At 41.8% G+C, this 16,085-nt stretch overlaps 1 protein-coding gene across 4 annotated transcripts in view; it reads right to left on the bottom strand.

Annotated features, from left to right (window-relative positions):
• Nucleotides 1-16,085, bottom strand: part of fam163ab (family with sequence similarity 163 member Ab) — a 47,572-nt gene that overhangs the window by 13,971 nt on the left and 17,516 nt on the right. The window lies entirely within an intron of this gene.

Raw genomic sequence — 16,085 nt, forward strand, 5'->3', positions numbered from 1 at the left:
ACCCAACTGGACGACACTGGTAGCTGCAGCAATGAAATAAAGGCTAAAAGCTCTTTGGACAGAGGTTCTAGTCTGAGTACGTCTGAAGGGTATAAGGTAGCACCAAAATAAAGCTGTGGGAGAACTGGGGAGTGTCATCTGGACCTGCTACTGTTGGAATCATAGTTTTTCTTGCATCTGAATTGCGCAAACATAGAGGTCATCCCACATATGGTTCGCCCCTCAGGGGGACAAAGGACCTCAGGAGTGAGAAGAGATGAACCCGGCCACACTGAATTGAAGGGTGTTTGTGAGGTCATTATTTTAATGACCTCATCAGGGGGAATTGTTGGATTGTAGTGTTATTTTATGCCATGTTATACCCCGAATTAAAGATTGTGAATTATTATGTAGTTTTAGTTTGCATTATTCTCCTGAATTAGAAGAAGCTGATAACTATTGCATTAGTTAAACTGATTTGCATTACATTAAACTGCTGACTTGTTGTGAATGAATGACATTGTTTTATGATGCATTATACTGCTGAGTTATAAGAAATACTGTTCGCAGAGAGTTATTGTCTTATTTGTCTGATTAGAAGAGAACAGAATATGCTGGAGTTTTCTGCCCCATCTCAGCAGGAGCAGATAAACAGGGAGCCAAGGTCGTAGCTTAGACGCCGTGTGAGAGAAAGCATGTGAATGTTTAGGCTTTTTATGATAAGGTGGAGGCACCAGACGCTATAAAAGTTTGAGCAATGCTCCACCATTTTGAGATCTGAGGCTGTCTGCATACAGTGTCCATCTCCCACGCGTGTGATCATTAAAATCATCGTTTGACTCAACCCGGCCGGACCAGTGTTGTTATTGTGGTTTTTTCTCTTGTTTCCATCCCCAATTTTGAACTCGTAACACAGGCCAACGCTTATGGCAAAGAGACATTTGTGGCCGCTGGATAAACTGCCTCAGATCTCGGTGCCGTGTCTGGCAGTACTGTCGGACTGTTGTCTGACTGACAACAAAAGCAATGTAACGGTCTTTTGCATTTGATGCTTTGTTGAGCTGTATTGTCCAGATTTTGCTCTTTTGCACCATCTGGTGGTGAACTGTGTAGGGTACAGCTGGGTGCAATTTGGGTCTCCACCCAGCTACTTTTTTGCAAGCGCACATGGTGTCTGCATGCTGCAGCTCGCGTTTAGCTCCACACATGGAGAAAGTAATGTTCAAAGTTAGATAAAGAGAAGAAATAAGTGAGAAAAAAGATGGAGAATAAGATAATAAGGCCATGACGGACTATTTAGCCCCTCTGGATGTCAGCTCACGAGGTTTATGTACTTTAAATGTTTTATTTTCTGTGATTAAGGACTTTTGATTGACTGACACCAAGTACAAGAGTGCATTTTAATGTGATGTTTTTGTATTATTGTTTTCATCCGTGAGCAGTTCTCACAGGTTGTCAAGACCATAAAAACCCTGTTTTATAAAGTTTTCAAAAAGTTTAAACGTTAGAACGTTTAGAAATACACAATTAAACAACTCAGGAATATTTAAATAGAAATCCTTTTTTCGTATTATCACTTATCACAAGTAACAGACACAAAAAGGTCAAGTTTATTTCTATAGCACAAAGGCCATGCTGCACAAAGTGCTTAACAACGTAAAATGCCACTAAACTAAATAGAATGCACAACAATGATGCCGTAAAATAAATAAATAAATAAAATGAGTCAATAAAAACAACAACAACGGCTGTTAAAAGCAAAATGTCCAACCCTGACCCCGCGGCATGAGGAGATAGTGGACCCAAATGCAGGGCGGAGGCGAGAACGGTGATAACAAAAGGCAAGTTTTAATGTAAGGCGAGAACGGAAGCAGGAAGTATAAATACAAACAGAAAACCATCATTCAAAGAGTTTAACTTAAACCAAAAAACACAAACAGTGCTGTGACAAAAAAAACCCCACACATACCAGAAAAAAGAAAAACTTTGATGTTTCTGAAAGTCGACAGAGCTCCTTATAATCCCGTGTGCCTTATGTATGAACTCTGGTTGTGTTTACTGACCTGGAAACGATTTTATGTGCACGGCGCTCAAAAATCTGTCAAATGTTTCAGTACGACTTTGCTAAGCTACGAAGCCGCACCGCTTGATGGATTGTCGGAGCATTACGGCTATCGTAGGCGGAGCCTCGCGGAGTGATACGTGCTGTGCTTCAACATAATATTACCGTATTGTGTGTGTATAACCTCTTTAAGTTCTGTGGATATTATACATGGTTATGCTGAGGATATGTCGGCCAGTTTCCACTGGAAACGCCTTTTGGTTAAACTGTCAGCGAGGAATTTGCATTTGCACTGTTACATTTTTATAGAACTTTAATGCAGATTAAAAAAAACAGCTGCTTGTTGAAGTGAAAATACATTGATGTTTGTTTGTTTTTTGCACTAATAAAGTTGAGGAGTTGTAAAGTATTTTGTCTCACATCAATTATATCATCAGTTATATCGTTATCGCAAATTTTCAAATGTACATCGTGGTAAATATTTTTGGCCGTATTGCCCTGCTCTACCACCGGTGTTAAGAACATTCATCCATTCCTTCATTAAACCACAAAGACTTGGAAATAACGTCCGAGGAGAAGAAAAGGAGCGAGCGCCGCGTAAAAAGGCTGTGATCTGAACCGCTACGCTGGACCCGAGCTCATAAACCATGTTTCTGTCAGAAAGTACCCCAGCCCTCAATTATGCGTGCGGACTAAACTGGATGGCAGCTGACAGATTCCTCTCAACATCATTCATCATAACTCTCTTCACCGTGAGCAGCCTCAGGCTCGGCAACCCAAACTATTTTTCATAATTAATGCCAGCACGGTGACTTGTGCTGCAAGGAGGAAATGGAAATGGAGTCGCCGCTGTCACCACATCATCCTTTACTCAGACGCAGGCACGAAATAACAGACTTGTTTTTCTGTTTACGTGTTGCTCTGCAAGCACTTTAAGACAAACTTCACTTTCATTTGTGGTTCGTTTATTTGACAAACTGTCTGCATCAGCGGCGCACACCACACGCCCACTTAGACACACAGATCCCGTACACGCTGCATGAGCACACGTGTACAAGCAGAAAGGAAGTTGGATCAGATTAGAGTGACCATCAAAACCCCCACAATGGCCGGCGAGCCCGGCACGCCAATAACGCTCTCCTACACGGACGCAGTGACACAAACACACATATTCAAACAGCCAAACATACTTGAGCATTAGTGAACTCATCAGAACATCCTCATAAAACATTCATTAGAAGTGACAGCAGAGTTTTCGTAGCACTTAGCAGCAGTCAGTGTACAAAAAGGAGCAGCATTTCATTTATGAACAGCACTGAGCCTCAGGACTTGTAACAAGTATCCAGTTTGGCTCGACACTGCAGTTTAATCGCACAACATCTGAGGCCGAGCAACTGGGATGGTTTGCAGTAATGTGCGTGCATACATTATTATAGCAGCTGAGGTCTCAGATTTAAGCACAATGTTTAGTTTCTACACGTTACTGGAGCTCCCGTCATGCACTTCACTCCCAGAAGGGAAAAAGGAAAGTGAAGCAAAGTATCACCAGGGTGTTTTTTTATATTATCAATATTCTTACTTACACATAAGATCTGCCTTCGCAGCGCTTTGACAGTATGATGGTCTGTATGTACCCAATGACACCACTGAACTATTGCTAATGAACTTCATTAGTTCTTCCAGCTGTTTCTCATAATCATACTTAACTCTCCAGCCTTTTGTTGCTCCCATCTCAACTTTTTTGATTTTTATTGCTGCCATTCAGTTCAAAATGAATATTATCCATTAAATAAGGGAACACTTTGATGTTCTGTTGTGAAATGTTGGTTCTTTCAGATTTGGCCTGGTAGTTAGTAACAGGCCGCATTAAGCTACGTTCCACATAATTGATTTCATATTATGACATACGCTACATGCATATGATAGGCGCTTTGTTCCACCTCGTGTTAGATGACACGTATAATACTATGCAAAGATTACACAGTGCAGAGCGCCGTGGTACTCGCTGATGCTTAAGAGGTTTTACGCCTGCGATCATTGGCATTTTATTTTTATTGCCTTTCTTTGTCCCTGTTCAGGAAGGCATTTCCTTTATAGGACAAAGATCCTTCATATTGTAAAACTACAGGTTTCCCCAGTTAGTGGTTTTGGCAAATCAGAGTAATGCACACTTCTCCCAGGCCAGCTCTGTCTTTGATGGAGTGCTCACTTTGGATTCTTGGCCATCAGTCTTCAGGAGCGTATGAAGGACCTTGACTGCCCCCAGAAGATTTTTGCAAGATTGATTTTTTGGATCTTAAATTGTTCAGACCACCAGTAACTCACTGTCACTCTCTGCTCCTTCAAAGACACTACAAACCCGCACTGGCCTTAAACAGCATAGCTTTGAGTCCTGCAAGATTAAGGATTGCTCATTAGTTAGTTTTAAAGTTTGTAATGACAAATATGTGTTTTTGTTGACATATATTTCTTTAAATCGACTTCTGAAGATATGATCAAATTACCATTGTCAGATGAAAGACAATAAATCGCCCCTTTATACATAAAACACATCAAATCCCCCCAAAACTCTGCAGACAACGAGCGCCCAAACATACACCTCACACCCCCGCCCTACATTCTTTTAAATTTGTGACTTCGCATACGAAGTTCTAGTTTCAGAATATTCCGTAGCTTTATGGTGGAGAGAAAACAAGTCACCCATCCAAACAGGATTCACGGTCACAGTTGAAATGTAATTTGTCTAATCCTGTTATCTGGCATTCCAAAAGCTTTCCCATATCAGCTTACCCTCCCCATCATCTGTGTTGCGGCCAGGCGTGGGTGTCTGTGTGTGTTTGCATGCGTGTGTAAATGTGCGTTTGTTTGCATGCGTGGGTCTGAAGTAAAAACAAGTGTGTGGGTTGGTTTATAAAACGTGGAACGCCTTTTTCTTCAAGATTATTCCTCGTAAAAGCGGAATAACGGGGAAAGTGAATCTGTGAAGGCTGCAAAAGCTCCAAATGAAATCTGAAGATCAGCGTTTGGATTATTGGATTTTTGTTAATGTTGTGAGTTCAAAAGAGCAGCCTGTACATAGTTTGATGCTGTTCACTGTTTACAGTCCTGCTCTAAAGTAAAAGTGTTGAAAAATGTCGGCAAACAGTCACTTTATAAAAATGAAAATGAGAATAAAAACTCAGTGACCAAAAGCACCTGCGTGAATGAGCACTGTCCTTGGTGCTGAAGTTACTGGAAGCAAAACCTGGATTATTTGTTGTTTTAAACCATGAAGCCCGGTGGATTCAGAGTCCCGTTGAGTTAAAACTCAGACTTTGTTAACCTCGAAATTAGAAGGAAAACATCAGCATATCATTTTGATCAGTCATAAAACACTAACTCAGGCAGCACGGTGGTACACTGGATATAAAAAGATGTTTCTCGGTTCGAACCTCCTCCACACCCTTTGTGTATCGAGTTTGTATATATTTATACAAACTCGATACACAATTTATATTTTATTTTGCTTGTTTTACGTTATTGTATTTTTGCACAACTCTGTTGCTTGTGAAGCTCGCACACAAGAATTTCACTCACATGTGCTGTACCAGTGTACCTGCACATGTGATGTGACAATAAAAGTGATTTGATTTGATTTGTTGATCTGGACGTTGAGTTTTCGGGGAAACCCATGTTCAAAAGAAGTTTCCCCTTTTTTAACTTAATGTCACTAATACTAAACTCTGTGTGTCGGAACAAAAAGTATTTTAGCAGTTTACAGCTACACGTTGTAGAGATGACAGCCTTCCAGCTGATAATGACTTCATTTCCAGGTGACCTTGAAAGCGCTGTTCATACAGTGAGGAACCTACCGGAGTTCAACCAACCGTTCCCATCTTCTCTCTTAAGCTGCCGCAGCAGTTATGGACCGATAGGCAGAGATTGATGACAGTGGACATTTTAGTTCAATTACTTGATTTTGCTCGAGGTCATTTGGAGCAAAGAATGCAATGAATGTGAAGAACCACTCTCCAGAATGATCCCGTTGGCCCTATAAACCCACATGATCAATAAAGACAGTAAAACGACTTCGTTCCTGTGAAGATGGAGAGAGATAGGACAATAGAGAGTTGGAACAGTTAGAATTTTTTTCCTCCGTCCAATCTGGACCACGTTCTGATGCCCTATACGCTTCTGGCAGATTTATAACTAGTGTACATTATGCTGTTATGCAGCCCTCCGGGCTACTGTACTCGAGCCTGCCAGCTCCTGATTCAGCCTTTCTGCACACTTGGTGTGACTCAAGATGTGGTGAATACCTTTACTCACATTGCAAGTGAAAGATTTATTACACGCAGACTATGTGTAATTTCTATACATACATCAAATTCAATTTCCTCCCTCTTCATAGAGAATATCAGCAGTGCTGTGCTGGTTATGGCACTACCAGCTGACGTCCGATCGCTGCCCTTTAACTGCTATTACAACCACAGCTGCTGTGCTGATAGTAATATTACTATGACTGATAGCTCCAATAGGGCTGCTAATATTACTGCTTGATGGCTAATACTGTCCATGAGAGACAAGAATTACCATTGTCTCTTATATGATCATTGATTGTGCGGTCACACTAAACACGAGGAACACGATGGTTAAATGTTTTCCCAAAATCTATTTTTTCAAATCAAGTCAGGGGCAAGCAGACAGTGTCTGTGAGGGCTTTCTAGTGAGTCAATTAAAAACCGCAATGGGCACAAAGCCTGCCACAGAGAGCTCATAAACTACAGTAGAAGGTTTTGCTCAAACACACTTCATTTAATAAACAGTGATGATCACATCTCACGAGAAGCCGTCCAAAACAACTGGCAGATACTCTCATACTGATAATAAATGTTTGTAACATCTCTCTCAACTATACAAAAGCTTCTGGAGTGCCTGTTGGCAAGGCACTGGATATTCCAACTCTGGCAGTAGCAGGTTACCTTTACAGCCAGGTTTAAAACATATAGCAGGAAGTTTAACCTCATGATAAACATTCCCAACATTTAAACACCACAGTGAGCTGAATGAAAACGAGCTGTTGTACACCCACCTTTAACACACATATTGTTCCAATAAAAGATTTATGTAACTTATATCATTTTCCAGTATAACGTCACCAGATAACAGGACATCAGCTTATTTCTCTTTTAAACTTGTCTCCATATGTTTTCTTGTAACTGCTTCAACACGCCTCATACCAAGGCTCCCGGCCTGTGGCTGAGCTCTGGACAGCTTTAGCTTTAGCTGCTTTCTTTCTGTTAGCATCTTTAAAACAAATTAATGTTCACCTGGATGATAATGGCTTAACTGTCTGATTACACATGTTGTCATAAATGTTTTTGTGGCAATTCCTCCAAATTTTACTTTGCTGAACTTTCTATCTGCCTCACTGATGATAAGAATAGGCCACAGACACATGCTAGCAACCTGCAGCTAAGTGACATGCTAGCAACCTGCAGCTAAGTGACATGCTAGCAACCTGCAGCTAAGTGACATGCTAGCAACCTGTAGCTAGCATGTGACTTTTATACAGTCACTAGTTTTCACGACTCTCATAGCTGGACAGAGGTGAGCCTGACCGCATCGAGCACAGATGCTGCCTGATCATATTATCTAATACTCAGCTTCATTGACCTGCCATTATTATATCAAGTAGTAGGTAAATATGGGTGTTGCCAATAGGATAACTTAACAGAGCCTTCATTGATGTCATTACTACCCATTCTTTAATGTAAAACGGATGTCATTAATGAGCTCAGTTGTATGCTTTTGTGCATGTACTAAATGAAGCAATGAGATGTCTTCCAGATTACAACGCAGAACCTTCTGCAGTTCAATACTGTTAGCAGCTCTTGTGTTTACTTTACTGAATAATAGTGTCTATTCACCTTTGGTGTGTTTTCCTGATTAGAAAAAGTGCAAATAGGAAATGGAACAGGGACTGATGCATGTTTTTATCAATGAGTTGGAAACAAAATGGAAAGCTTGTGGGTCAATTGAATATAAAGTCAAAATTCAATCACATTAAGATTCTTAACAAGCTGAAGCACTGAATTGCTGCATCTAACCTTGGGGGAAGACCTCTACCCACAGAGCTACTGACTAACACGCACTTCAAAGCTGAAGACTTGAATTGATTTTTTTGCTAATTTATATCCTGTTCTGACAGATTCACAGTGAAGAACTTGAGCAAGAAAAGGAGTTGACATTAACATGCATGCAGCTTTGAGTTGAGGTTTGAGGTTTACAGGGATTTCATTATAGCTGCTCAGCTCCTCCTCTGCTGTCTTGCGATATGCCAGCCTCCCTGCACATTTGGCAGCAGTGCAGCATCGCTGAATGCACATCCAGTATAGGGCAGTGAGCAGCCAGGGAAGCTGTAATTACTGTACCACTATTCTGCTGGTCAGCACAGCAGCCTCATAAAAGGAAATGAAATGTTCCAGCTTTAATCTTAGAGGGAGTAATGTACCACGAATATTGCATTAGCATACAGTCGCAAGGAAAAGTTGCAACAGATGCTCGAACAGATTGAGATCTGGAGAATTTGGAGGTCAGGTCAAAACTACAAACAGCTTCATGTTTCTCGAACCATTCCTGAGCAGTTTATTTGTAGTGTGCCGGGATGCATTATCCTGTTTAACAAGCCCACTGTAATTAGGGAATACCAATGCCACGAAGAAGGTAGGCGACTATTTTTACACAGCTTCCTTTCAACCCATAGTTTAACCTGCCTCCATGTCTTCTCCAGTTAAATGTGGCCCACTGTACATGCGTTACAAAAGAAAGTATGATTCATATGATCAGGCTGAACAAATAGTTTGTGATGCCTTTACCTAAACGGGGTCTATACCTGGACATTTTTTGGTTGAAATAAAAATAAATGTAAATGCTTCCCTCCAGCACAAATAAACACTTTGAAAGGCCTGGAGAAGTACTGCTCAAGAGCATTTAAACCTGCACAGTGCTGTAAGGCTGGACGATGAATACACAATAAGGCTTCACAAAGTATATCTGAACATATTATATTATTTTGATTTCATAACCTTTGTGCAAACAAAAACAGAATCCGAGCAAATACTTTCATTTTAAACCAGAGGATTCTAATAAAAACTCTGCTGTCCCATTAATCAACAGCTGTACACTCTGGCTGCAGAGCTCCACCCACCGCGGGTGCCTGACCAATCACATTAGAGCCCCGCCCACCTTTGGGCTCCGCCTCCAAACAGGCATGGTGTCAACAAAATGAAATTCTTTGCTCGTATTACGTTTCAGCTCACGCAAACATTATGACATAAAAATCATTCCATAATGTATGTCTTGAATTTATCTAATAAGACTAATTAGGATTCCAGGTAAGACTTCTTTTCAAAATAACACTTCTGACTAAATTTGCCCAAATTTAGAAGAAAGTGTTTACCTTTTGGTGAGAACAATTACGTATGTCAACCTCAAAATCATTCACTTTAACAGAGATAAAGTATCAGTGATGCCTTCATAGTTTTTATTTGGCTCGTGCTAAGTTCAGAGTTCTCATTTCCTTACTGTCCCATCATTGTAGACTCAAAATCTAAGCGTGTCAGGCTACAAACCAGGCTAAACACTTTTATGGAAATGGCCATCAATCAGTCTATGAGCACTGTGCAAAGCCTGTGCCAACCTTCACTCCCTACAGTGCATTTCCCACTACTGTCAAAACAAACCCCAGTGAGAAAAATCCCTGGGTAAGTATGACTGTCAGTGCATTGATCAAAGCTATTTCAACACGTAGCCGTGAGACAAACTGAATGCATGACCTTCAGCTTGCAGGACGGTAACTGAATCCACTGTGCCATCCTGCCAACAGTCAGGCAGACTGAAGAGGAAATGCTTCCAGGACAAACAACCACTCAGCTCTCCTCTGGTCAGTTAGGCAGCGGCTCTCCGCTAATTGTTTTTGAGAGGGTCGCTCACGAGTTTGTCTCAAATGCATCAGGAAGCAAAGACACATCAATAATCAAAGTATCTTTATGCAGACACAAAATTCCAATCTGCAACAAAAGGTTTGTCTCCAATCATCGCAGCCTTGAGCTGTTTTCATCCCATCCATGCAATCATGGTGAGGCTCGAGAAACAGAGAAGCAGCTTGTGAGTGACACGATTCCTACTGACTCTTATTGTAGGCAGGAAGAAAGAGAGGAAAGAGAAAAGAGACCCCGCAGAAACTTTATCACCCAGTTCATCTTAAGAACATCAGTCTCTTCACGTGCATCAGTTTATTGAGACTAAAAGGTTTACAGACTTTGAAATAATGTGTTTTATTTGACATGGATTCATTTAAAGATTCATGTTGTGCAGCTCACCGTGCTTTAGCCATGTCACACGTTTTATTCATATTCAATATATATTTTACTGCAAATCTTCTGTGTTCTCAGTTCATATTGATACTATCTGCATCTGGTAAGCTGACCTTTCTTATCTTTACTAACCAATGCATATATGCACGCTGAACTCTGGGCTGTGCCACAGCTCGGTGTGAGTAAGAGAAGCAGGAAAAACTGCTTACTGCAAGTATAAATGTTGGATGTGAGCTTCAAGCGCTGCTTGCGTAAGAGAACGGCTGCAGAATCAAAACTAATGCTGGGGAGCGGGTGGGCAGTGATGACAAAAAGATGTAATTTCAGGAAAGACGTGTTTTAAAGAATAACAGTTCGAGTTGACTGTAAGATAAAGAGTTTCCTCTGCGGAGAACAGCTTAAGTCTTAAAGCAGGAGGTACGGAGCTGAAGTAAGCAGTCAGTCATGGGCCACTTCATGAGTGGAAGCCTTGTTTTATTAGACGGGAGGATAGAGGTGCCTGGGATAGGTGGTCTTATTGCCACGTTAACCTTTTTTCCTTTTACTTTTTAAGGACTGTGATCACGAAGAACTCCTAAAATCTGTCCCAGGCTTTCAGAGGAAACGTCCACTTAAAACTAACAAAAGGTCACATTTTGTGGGTTTGTGCTCCACAAATCCAGTGTGTGTGCTAAACGTTTGTGAGCGTTCAGACGAGTGTATTTGTGTGCATTTGTTTCTCTAACTGAAGCATGAACTACAGATGAACTGCAGACAGCATTGGGGGGAAAAACAAGCTGGAGACATCCTCAAAAACTGGCCTTTCTCACATGTAGCACACAGCAGGAGATAATCCACTTCAGACACATTCTCTATGCTGGAAATATATTTAGTTTAAGTGAGGGTGTTGCCCAGAAAGAGTCTGGTGCAAGAGTCGGTGAATTCACTGGATTATTGCTCTGTTCTTAAATGGACATTACACAGAGTTTGCACAAGAAAGTTAAAAGACTGTTAAACCCTAAAATGACCCCAAACAAAGGGCCATCGTTGACCCTGTGGTTTAGAAAGAAGCACAAAGGACTTTGGGGAAAAATCTAAATACTGTTTGATCCGTATTAGAATTATTATTCTTTTCCCTGATTGCCAAGACTTTGGACCGTGTGGTGGATGCAGTGGAGGAGCATGCAGGGGGCAGTTGTGACAGAAGAGGATGCTACACCTAGCTGATTATTTGTGTGACGAGCCCCAAAGAGAGCAACACAAAGAAGAAGAAGGTCGCACAGGGTTGGATGACGTGCACCTCACAGGGTTATTTATAGAAGAGCCACAGGACAAGTCTCGGCTGTCCATCTGCATCTAAAGGTCAAAGGTCACTCTTTGAGGATGCCAATGTTCACATTTTGGACAGAGAGGACAGATGGTTTGAAAGAGGAGTGAAAGAACCATCTATGTCCACTGTGAACGACCACTTTTGAACAGAGGGCGGGGCTTATGACACCAACTGTCTGCCATCTATAATCCAGTTTTGAGATCCTTCCCAGACGCCTGAACACCCACTCACGTCCTGGGCCATCTGACCTCAGGAAAGGCTTCACAATGAGTTCACCCAAACCTTGGTTGATTGTGACCTGCACCCATGTTCACACCTTGACTCGTGTGATTAGGTAGCGGATCAATAGGGGGTCCATGACCCTCTTGGGGCGACACTCCCATTGGGCTTAAAATCTGGGACTCTCCACCAGTTGCTCTTAGAACTGAAGAAGCTTCTTGGATGAAACTTAAAGAAGTCCAGACGCTTTTCTTTCCAAGCTCCTCCGACTACGATCACCCGGAGGACTGAGAACCTTCACAGACTCACAGGGTTGGACATTTCAGTTCTCATGTGCATCTTTGGAAGATCCTTAAAAGTTCAAGTCCATCATTGAATGTGTGAAAACAAATGGTGCACAAATCTAAACGCCAAAGAGCTTCGTTCCCCTTTCCCCTGTCTTCCTGTGCAGGAGAGTCAGTCTGGTGTCATCTAGAAGTTGTATGCATGCGTCTTTGTGTGTGTGCGTTTTTGATGAGTCACCACAGATAAAGCAGCCAGCAGCGGTAGAGCTACATTAGCAGATAACAGCATCTCTCTTCCAGAGACCACCGGCTTTGCCAACAGCCCTTCTTCTCATTCGGTTCATCGTAACCCAGGGTACCTGCGCTTCAGGGCAAGGGGCGTTCACAACCCCGTGCTACAGCGTTTGGAAGTTAGCGTCACGAATGACCATCTAAAGCTGAATAACAGAAAGTAGATCTCAAAACAGTGTGTTTGAGAGGACAGGAGCATGAGGATGCCCACTTCCCTTAATGTCAGCATACTGTGTGTGAGCTGTAATAGGAGTAAGATAGGAAAAAATACAAAATAAAAATATCTATCAAGTTCTATAGTTTAACGATGTACCAGGAACCAAATATTCCAAGGCAACATATTACTGTTAATCGTGTATCTAGCACTCAGGTGGAGGTGGGCAGCTTACAACTACATGAAGGAGTTTCTTTATGATCTTTTTGGCACATTTATAAGCTGAAAGTAGCTTTCAGCTCCAGACCCAGATCATGCTAGAAACCAGCCATCACTGTAGATTCAGGTCTGTGTTCAAATCCTAGCTGGCAGCTAATAAAGAGGTGAAAACAAGCTGGTCTGACTGCTGTTAGATGCTAGAACTTAGCGTCCTGTCCTGCTCGTGCTGCACTGCAGCTCGGACGCGGCTCGCCTCGCCTTTCATGTGTGACTACAGTACGCGCAACTCTCAACTTTTATGGCAAGAAACATCAATACAGCAGCCACAAAGACCTTAAGGGGCGATGAATAATTCACGCAAGGCTCCTGAAACACTGAAACACTTTCCTCTTCCCCGTGTCGTCTGAGAATCTCTCCGCCAACCCCCAACAAACACACACACAGCTATGGCAGCTCAGACACACTCTTTCATGCATGTTGTCCCAGAAAATACACTCAGTGCAGTGTTAGCAGGAGGATGCAAGGACTTTACAACCAAAGGGAGGCTGAGTACAGCACTGTGCCACAAGAACGCAAGACAGTCAGAATCTCTGACACAGGCCTTCCCTGAGGCAACAATGACTGCGCTTTGATTTCAAAAAATACTCATTTGAATTCAAAACACCACAGGGCAGTTTGAGACTGTCATCATTTGGATGAGACACACATATAATACACATTATGTCACACACGGCGCCTACCGGGCTTCAGATGTTCATCTTGTGTGGACATGATGCAAGATTGTGGGTCAAAATTCAACCACTAGATCACTGGATGATTTCTTTTTCAGCAAACTTTTAATGCATCTGCTTTGGCTGCATGATTTCAAATTGCAGGAACCATTATTAAAATGCTTGTACAAAAACATAAGTGTTTGTGTTAGGACAAGGATACAGTGTGCTGCTTCTGTCCCACCAACAGGCTTGAAGAGGTTAAATTGGCCAGCACAAGGTTAAATATTCCCAGCATTCCCGTATCCGCAGCAGAAACACGAGAAATCGCGTACATCGGGAGGATTCGTTGGGTTTTATAAGGCAAACTGTTTCCTAACTTCACTGAGGATGATCAAATATTTAGTCACATAGCCAGAGCAGGCAGTTACAGAGCAGCTTGGTACTGACAAATCAAATGTTGCTAGCAGCCAGTTGTCATTTCCCACAGTGTTTTGAAGTGTAGGCGCAGCGCACCATCGCACAGCCTTCGTGTTAAATACATTTTGTCTGTTGCTGCTGCGTTAGCTGTGACAGCGCTGACTGCAGACTCCTCTGGGAAATCAGCCCACTTCCTGTTGTATCACAGCCACTGGAGGTGAAGGAATTAAGACGTTTGTGTGTGTGTGGAAGCGGGAGGATATAGAGAGGCTGCTCTACAGATATTTCGTCAAGCTGTGTTTTCCAGCCAGTCTCCATGAGAAATGGGTCACACAAGGTTTTAATGTGGCGGAAATTAACGAACATAAACGTAGAAGCGAAGGTTTTGTTTGGATGTTTGACGTGAACATATCCGCTCATGGATAAAACACCACCTATAGCAAAGGCTAAGTCTGCAGTCAACACTGGACGTCAGTGCAGCAGCAGCTCTCTGAGGCTTTGCTTCCAAGACAAGAGCTGAACACCATCACGTAGCAGCTTCCCAACAAAGTCACTGGTCAGTGAAAGCAGACGTGTAAAACATGAGGCCCGAGGCCCGGAATCAGACCGCCAAAGACACCAATCTGGCCCACTGGATGGCTTTGGAAAATGTGAAGAAGAGCTTTTAACTGTATTTCCTACTGATAAAGACCTTCCCATGGCTGCTCATACACCAATGCAAATAAGTAATAGATACACCATTAAATGACAGAAGAAATAGTTTTTTTTCCTCATATTCTACTTTATGATTTATCAGTGGGTTCAAAATAAAAACAAGCAAAAAGGAAAAAAAAATGTCTCACTTGAAAAAAATGATCTACTTTAGAATAATATATATTTATATTAATATATTATTGCACTAACTGAAGTTTTTCTCTAAATTTACACATTTATTTCTTACTATTTCAGCCCAAAGCAGCATTTCTTTCTCATGTAGGAAAACTGCTGATATTGTGCTTTATTTAGGTCTTTATATTAAACGTATTTACGCAGATGAAAAGAGGGATTTCACTGGTCCGGCCCGCTTCAGATCGAAGCCGTCAAAGGGCCCAAAGTGTAAAATGAGTTTGACATCTCTGATTTAGGCGTTTTGAACATGTCAACTTTAATCTAAAGAAAAGACGGTTAAATATATTTCTTCTTTCTCGGACAGCAAAGTAACTGCTGCATGTGCAAATGAGGCAGCAGCACAAACACGTTACACATGTTGGTCGCACACAGTGTCACTACATATACGCTACTGTATATGAACAGTGTTTCCACAGAAATATTGTATAAACGACTGACGTAGCCACCAAAACACCACCTGGTGCTTAGGAAAGAGCTTTTGCGATGCCTAAAACTGAGCTTTGGGCCATCGCCACCTTGGTGTTTTGAAACCGGATACGACAGGCGATGCACATATTTGATTGTGAAGTCAACGCCATGTGTTAAGACGTTGAGGTTAAAAGTTGGCTAAGATGGCGCCGCCCTAGTGGCAGCCTGCCGTAGCAGCTCCCGATCGCCGTAATGTTCTTTTTTAATCTTTTATATTTATACCTATATCTTTATATTTATCTGTTTATCTTAATATGCATCTGTTTCTACACTCATTTTATACGAGTGCTTGATGTTTGTTGTATATTTGCTGCTAGGGCAACTAAATTTCCCTCTGGGATTGATAAAGTTTCTCTGGTAAAAAGTTGCCTGCATAGTCCCCATTATTCACTCTAATAGTGACCATAATTTAAATGTCCACATGACCTGAAGCTAGAGGTCATAAAGTCATCAGGAAAATCTTTACTGAGGAGCAGTCGAGTCAAGCACATTATCGTATAGATTTGTCTACAACTGGATGTTTGTCTCACAGAAGTCGCCCCCTGTTGAGCGATGAAAAGAATGCAGGTCCTTGGTGTCACTTTTCAGACTCTGAAGCAGCATCAGTCGTTCATACAGTCTGTGTTGAGAGGAGGATTGTGTTTTTGCATGCGTGTGTATGCAAGCGAAAGAAGGCTAATAAACTAACAAACGACACTACATAACGGAGCCATAACCAGCTTCGT

This window comes from Rhamphochromis sp. 'chilingali' (assembly GCF_963969265.1).
Source record: "Rhamphochromis sp. 'chilingali' genome assembly, chromosome: 7".
Lineage (NCBI taxonomy): Eukaryota > Metazoa > Chordata > Actinopteri > Cichliformes > Cichlidae > Rhamphochromis > Rhamphochromis sp. 'chilingali'.